Raw genomic sequence first — 8,252 nt, forward strand, 5'->3', positions numbered from 1 at the left:
TCACCTCCCTAGATCCCCGCCCACTAGGGAAAGAGAGAGACAGGCTGGAAGTATGGATCGATCTGCCAATGCCCATGTTCAGCGGGGAAGCAATTACAGAAGCCAGGCCTTCCACCTTCTGCACCCCATAATGTCCCTGGGTCCATGCTCCCAGAGGGCTAAAGAACAGGAAAGCTATCAGGGGAGGAGATGGGATATGGAGTTCCTGTGGCAGGAACTGTGTAGGATTGTACCTCTCTTATCCTCTGGTCTTGTCAATGTTTCCATTTTATAAATAAAAACTTAAAAAAAAAAAGTCCACTTCTAGCCTTCACCCCACACTTGCTACACTTAATCCACTTCCTTCCCTTTTTCCTTTCCGGTAACTAAAAAGCTAAAGGATATTTTAAAAAATGTATTTCTATGTATTAAGGATTACTAATATTTTCTGAGAGAGAGAAAAAGAGAGGGGAAAAAGAAATGCTCAAATATGACACAAACAACGTTGCAGATCTAACCTGAGCCTCTGGCCTCTCAGGAATACAAGTTCTATATTCACTACTAAGTTATTTCCACACCCAATATAATTTTTAAATATCAATTTTAGTTTCTGAAGAATTGCACAAAACATCTCCCCATGTAAAAATACAGTAAAATAATCAGTTACTCAGAAAACATGTGAAATAGCTTTTTTTTTCAAAGTATATTCAGCATTCTTCTCATTTAATCCATATAACATAAATTCAGAAAATATGCCTCTTTATAATCCAAGCAACCATGCCATAGTATGATGTAGCTGTATATTTAATATATATATATGTATATATATGGTATGCTATATTACAACAAAGGAAAGTACTGGGGAAGGGAAAAAAAGGATGAGTTACAGGTACCTGTGGGATCCTGGGACATGATGGAAAAGGACTTAAATTGGAGGAGAGAGTATCTTGCAGACACCTATCAAGTTGGGATACGAGGCTGTACCTATGTGTTAACAACTATACTTTAAGCCATCAAACCCCCAATAAGGTGGGCCAATAAAGAAGTTAAAAATATAGCTGGTATCTTCTTTCTATCCTCTCCCCACATTCCAGTCTGCATCAGTTGCTGACCTTATTACATTTTTGACCTGCAGAATGATCAGACTTGTGTTAGGATCCATGTTTATATTATCCGAACCCCATGTTGATGTCAAGAACAAAATCTATATTTCTTTATAGTCTTTAATGTACAGAATAGTATTTAATATGTAGTAAGATTTTTTTTACCTTTAATACCCATAGAATCAAGACAAAAAATATCACTACAAAATGAAACCATAATGAAGGAAATATCCCAGCTAACTTTTATATTTTGTTTGAAATATGAAGTGCAGAATTATTTTTCTTCCAGCATTGACCCAACAACATTAGGGACATTTTCAGTGCTCTGATATTTTTTCCTACCTCCCTCTGTCCCTGTCTCTTTCTATTTGAAAAATTTCAGGCAACAATGATAAAAAATATTCCTTTATGTCAAATAGTTAAGTGTCATATATATCCATCTTTTGATATGGGCTTTCTTTATTAGGTAGTTAACATCATCTGATAGCTCTCTATTTATGTAGAGTAGATACTACTTATAAAAATTATAATTAATTGAAACTAGTTTCAAATATTTCACACAGTAAAAGTCATAATAATATTATGCCACAAAGATGATCACCATTTGTTTTATTTAAATAGGTAGAATTAATGTATTAAACTTATTTCACTAATAGTTAATATTTACTTTGTAATAAATGGGCAAAAATTTCTTTGATTTTTCTTTTGCTTTGCTTCTAAGTTCCTTTTATCCTTTTCAATGCAAAGTCCTCACATCATGTATATGTATAACACTGACTTCAGTAACACAAGGGAGTGCAGTTTACATTATAACTTAAAAACTAACAAAATAGACTGAAAATGACAGTCAGTATTACCTTCACAGGATTCTCTGTGGAGTGATAAATTTCTTCATAATAAGTAGATTTCCACACAGTCTACAGTGTATGTTTAAGTTTTCATTTTAAAGAAATTTTTAAATATGGCATTTAATGTGTATTTGCCATTATTTTATATATATATATATATATATATAGTTTTGGTCTATGTAACTTGTATTTAGTCTTCAAATGCTTTGACTGTTTGAAATGTCTAAAATATATAATAATAACTAATGGAGATATACTAATTATAGTAAAAGCTCAAAGTGAATCCCAGTGAGATCAAAGTATATTCATACATACAAGTTGAATCTTAACTTAGAAACACATTTGCAGAAGTTGAACAAATGTGAATATTATTACATACCCTAGGTTAAGACATAGTTAAAATTGTTTTAGCATTTTAGTGGAAAGTAGATTTATAATTTAAAAATTCAAACAGAATATTTCTATAATAATGCAAATGTATGCATATGTTCATATGCATGATATTTTAGGAGTAGTATGAGATTTAAAAAGAAAACACTTCACATTTAACTCTTCAAGTAAATTGAGAGCCAATAGGAATAAGTGGAAAGTAAGGATATTAAAGTCATTAAAATTATATATATATATATATATATAAAAGTTTTCATTACAGACATAAAAATGTGTTTTTTAATTTATTTATAAAATAAAAAACAGAAAATGTCAACAAAACTACAGGATAAGAGGGGTAAAATTTCATACATTTCTGTTGAGCCAGATGTTGTTGAGTGTGGGCCGCAGAGAAGAGAGAGAGGAGGTCTGGAGCGAAGCGGGAACACAAATCTTTATTTGTGCTGGCACCTCAGAGCTGGGTGCTAGAGAACCAGGTTGGGCCACATGGAGGTAGCGAAAATGGCCGCCTCACGTAGTAACCTTTCCTGCGTCTGAACACCGGAGTGAAACACTGGCCAGAGAGTGAGATGCGGAAGAAGAAAGGCTTTTATAGGAGTAGCTTTCGCGAGAATGGGAAGGGGGAGGAGTAACCATAGCACTCCAGGATAGGATAATAACTCTCATGAGAATGGGAGGGGGGAGGAGTAACCAAAGCACTCCAGATATTGTGGGGATATAGACAATGTCCTGAGGGCATAACATGGCAGAACAGGCACTCTGAGAATGTCCCAGCTCTCATGGGAAGTAGCAGTAGCCTGAGGGGACAACATGGCAGATGTGACTGCATCGGCATAATTTCCCAGCATCTCCCCCTTTCCTTTTATCTAATGCCCAGGGCAACAGTGTGTAAAGTCTGTGAACTACTCAGGGTCAGTCTATGAAAAACCAGCAATGTGAAGGGAAGAAAGCTGCTGTAAAATTGTCTAAAGTGTCCAAAGGGTATACCAGCAAGTCCGATAGAAGTCTCAATCCAAGGTAGGAGACTAGGGGGAGAAATGGCAGGGGATGAAATGCTGCATGAGGAAGGTCAGCCTCTGGAATTCTGCTTTTCTGTAGAAAGTGAGCTGGAACCGCCAAAACATGACAGGCAAAGCAGAAGCAGGAAAGGCAGACAGGCAGTAAAAAAGTTCTGTCTGGATAGAGAATGGATAGAGAATGGGAAAGCTATCGGGGGAGGGGGTGGGATATGGAGATTGGGCGGTGGGAATTGTGTGGAGTTGTACCCCTCCTACCCTATGGTTTTGTTAATTAATCCTTTCTTTAATAAAAAAAAAATTAAAAAAAAAAAGTTCTGTCCTTGGAGTCTGTGAATTAGGTTCTTCAGATCGCGTCAGGTGACATCTAGGGTTTGGGGGTGGTGTGCCATTGTAGTCATGCCATCTAGTGGGTGATGTCAGGGTGTGCAGGGGTCCAGATGGTTTTTTCTGGGATTCCTGTGGAAGAAACACAAACAATCTGCTTCTCATAGTTAGCAGGGCATCTGATTTGAACGCTTTATAGAAAAAGAGGTTTGGTGCCTTGACCAACTGAGTATTGGGGGATGTATCTTTCCTATTCATTTATGATTATATTTTATAGTATTTGTCATGGTAGTCAGCTGTTATCTGGAAGGTACTGGGTGATTCATGGGGAAAAAGAACTTATCTTTTAACAAAGACTCTAAGGGAAGCAGGGACTATCTATCTTATCCCCCCCTTTTTTTTTTGGTATCTTGCCTTTTGTTGCCCTAGTTGTTTTATTGTTGTAATTATATTGTTGTTATTGCTGATATTGTGGTTGTTGGATAGAACAGAGAGAAATGGAGAGAGGAGGGAAAGACAGAGAGGGGGAGAGAAAGACACCTGTAGACCTGCTTCACCGCCCATGAAGTGACTCCCCTGCAGGTGAGGAGCCGGGGGCTCAAACTGGGATCCTCAAGCCAGTTCTTGCACTTAGCGCCACCTGCGCTAAACCTGCTGCACCACCGCCTGATTCCCAGGAACTATCTTTTAACATAAACTCTATGGCCATGCCAATAGCAACCTTGAGGGCACATGTGGCTCCCCACATGTCCCCCTGTCTTATATCATGTTTTGATGTTTGGCGGACTTTGTTTTGTGGCAGGGTGGACTGTGCCTGTCTTAGGTTGGGGATCAGCCTTCCGTCTTACCCGTCATTTGAACACCTGGTCATTTTTGCCCAGTAGTACCAGGTGCCCTGTCTTAGGTTGACTGGATAGCGCTAGTTTCCTCTTACTCATCATTGGTTAGCCAGCCCTCTATATGGTGGACGTTCTGATGGAGGGGGGAAAATCCTCCACAGCAACTCAATATTCTGCCATGTCCAGTGTATGATAGTGAGTTTGTATAGGTTGCATATTTATGGCATCAATCTGTTGCCACAAAAGGCCATGAGCTTGTTAAGAATTATAGGACCATGGTCTGGGAAGTGTCACAGTGGATAAGGCGTTAGACTCTCAAACGTGAGGTCCCAAGTTCGATCCCTGGCAGCACATGTACCAGAAAGATATCTGGTTCTTTCTCTTTCCTCCTCTCTTTCTCATTAATAAATTAAAATGTTGAAAAAAAGAATTATAGGACCTATTGTGAGCAGAAGAAGTAAAACAAGCTAGGGTCCTACAACTAAGGGTAGACAGGTAAGGAAGGGGGAATGTATCTATTGTATGAAGAGGTGGGATCATATCTCAAGTCTAAGGGAAGCAGTCAGTGGATGTGATGTCTAGGGGAACAGCCATTTGTCTTTGGGGGTAGTAAAGGATGTCTGTGGCATGGGTGATGTTATAAAGGGAAACATCTTTAAATTGTTGGCTGACAAAGGCATGGCATATGGTGGCAAGACAAGAAATCCCAGTTAAGTTTACAAGAATATGTGAATGTTGTTAGTTCACATAGGCTGGATATGGAGGAACTTCTTACAGTTTACTACCTTACCATATGAACAGATGATTCTTCATATGAAGGCTTGATAGCTGTACTCACTTGTGCAAAAAAAATAATAAAACTTGTAACAAGTTAGAGATTTACTATAATTGACTTAGGACTATAAACAGACTCAGGTTACTTAGAGAGTTAATGCATGTTAGTGACAATGGTTTTAACATTTAGAGTACTCTGAGCAGATGGGTCATACAAAAATTTTTGGTCATTCAACACACTCACTCACAAAACAAAACTGGCCAGTCATAATATAAGACATTCAGGGAAGGGGTAGGAGAGAGGGCTCTGTGAGCCAACTTTTGTAGGTTCTGCCATGTCATATTATGGATCCTGGGATGTATCCTGTGGCTAGTCCTCTTGTATTTCTTGTTCTTCAGGGATAACAGTACCATCATGAGGGTATTGTCGGACATGGCAGGCAGGAACCCAGACAGGTTTAGAGTAGTTATGTGGGAAAATGCATGAAAAACCTCTTCCCATGGTCAATAGAGGGTCAGGCCCTTTCCAAATTTTATCAAGTGGGTCTTCCCATTTGACCTTAATAGATGGGGGAGTAGATGGTGTTTACCAGTGAAGAATAATAGGAGGTAAGTCCGAGTTATTGTAAATATTAAAGAGATTTAATGTAGTTAAGGCTTTTGCTAGCTGGATGTTTTACTAGCTAGGGGGGTACATTCCTCCTTTATCTTTATTTAATTGAGTCTTAAGGGTTTGATGGGCGCTCTCAACAATGCCTTGTCCCTGTGGATTATACGGAATGCCTGTGGTATGAGTAATGTTCCAGAGGGAACAAAAATCTTTAAATTGTTTGCTGGTAAACGCTGGTCCACGGTCAGTTTTCACTTGAAGAGGTAAGCCCATCACAGCAAGACAGGAGAGCATATGGCTTATAAGCTTTATAAAGCTTTCTCCTGTCTGAGTTGTTGCCCACATAAATTTAGAAAAGGTATCAATTGAGACAAACACATATTTTTGTTTGCCAAAATTGTGGGTGACATCAATTTGCCAAATAGCATTAGCTTTTAAGCCTCGGGGGTTCACACCAAGAGTCTGAATAGCAGGTGTTTTTATGAGACTTGCACAGGAAGAGCATGTAGCTAGGATATGTTTTAATTGTGGTAACGGAACATCAGGAAATCGAGCTCGAAGGCCTTTAAGATTAACATGGGTTAGGGAATGAAAGTCAGCAGGATCAGAGACAGAGACTAGGAGAGCTCCTGTGGAGGCAAGGCGGTCAGCTGCAGCATTCCCTTTGGACAGTGAACCAGGAAGAGGGCTGTGGGAACGAAGGTGCTGAATATATAGTGGTTGGGTTCGAGAAGAGAGCATAGAGGCGATATGAATTAAGAGAGGGGAAAGTGGGTTGTCATCAATTTTCACATAAGAGCGAGCAAGCCATGGGAGTAAGTTAACAGTATACACACTGTCAGAAACAAGGTTAAAGGATTCTTGTACAGCTTTTAATGCAAGGAAAACAGCATAAAGTTCTTTGTACTGAGGGGAATTCTCAGGAAGCTCAGTAAAGAGAGGTTTAGGGGGTTGTTTGTCTGGGTAATATATAAGGGCAGAAGCTCCCTTTGTTCCACCATCAGTGAAGACTGTAGGAGCAGAAGGAATGGGATCCCGAGAGAAAAGTTTAGGTGCTAGTAGAGGCAAAAGAGGTAAAGAAGCTATCAATTTATTGGAAGGAAAATGGTTATCTATTTGTCCTGGAAACCCCATGAAGCTTATGACAAAGTGGGAATGATGGCATATGAGCCACTCTGTATCTGTGAGAGAAAGGGGCAGAATAATTAAATCCGGTTCTTTCCCTAAGACCTGCACAGACCTATTTCTCCCTTGGCGAACCATGAATGCTAATGCGTCTATCTCAGTGTGGAGTCTTGGAGTTCCTCCTACTGGCGTGTGAAGCCACTCAAGAACCCCATGGTCTTGCCACAATGCCCCTACTACTGTGGGGGTGGCGTTGAAGATTAGAAGGTTTACCGGAGAGGAGGGAGAGAATCGAACAAGGTGCATGTCCTGGAGGGCCTGGTTAACCCTTTCCAGTGCCGAGGAGGCCTCGGGAGTTAACTTACATTTTGAGGAGGGCTGTTTGTTTCCTTTTAACAGGTCAAACAGTGGTTGGAGGCAGCTTGTAGGCAGATAGAGATACTGCCTAAGCCAATTTAAATTTCCTAGAAAACTTTGTAAAGAAGCAAGAGTAAGGTTAGAAGGAAAGGTGACATTAGGTTTTAAGGGACAAATTTGCATTAAAGAAAGCTCTGAACCTAAGAAAGATATTGGAGGGATTAGCTGTATCTTCTCAGGAGCTACATTAAGGCTGCTTTTCTTTAATGCAGGAATGAGAAAAATCATGTAAGGCATAGAGATCTGTATCTGATTTTCCCCATATTAAAATATCATCTGTATAATGAAAAACATTAAGGCCCTTATTAATATATGGGACAAGGGCAGATTTAACAGCCTCCTGAAAAATTGTAGGTCTATTGGCCATACCCTGGGGCAGCACCACCCATTCAAATCTGTCAGCAGGGCTGGCATTATTAATAGAAGGAACAGGGAAGGCAAAACGTTTACAATCTTGTGGATGCAAGGGAATAGAGAAAAAACAACCTTGTATATCAATAGCTATGATTGGAATTCCTGTGGGAATTGCAGAAGCAAGAGGCAAACCCCTTTGGGGGGAGCCCCAGAACTGCATGGTTTTATTAACTGCATGGAGATCTTGGAGGAGGCGCCATTTTTCCAAGCGCTTTTAAATCACAAAGACAGGAATATTCCAGGGGCTTTGAAAATGGCGAATGTGTCCCAAGGACAACTGCTCTCGGACAAGCTCTTTTAAAATTTCTAGTTTATCCCTAGGTAAAGGCCATTGTTCCACCCAGACGGGCTCATTAGAAAGCCAGCTTAAGCAGGGTGTTTGGCTACGAACAGTGGCATTTAGTATTGGG

Source organism: Erinaceus europaeus, chromosome 15 (genome assembly GCF_950295315.1).
Source record: "Erinaceus europaeus chromosome 15, mEriEur2.1, whole genome shotgun sequence".
Lineage (NCBI taxonomy): Eukaryota > Metazoa > Chordata > Mammalia > Eulipotyphla > Erinaceidae > Erinaceus > Erinaceus europaeus.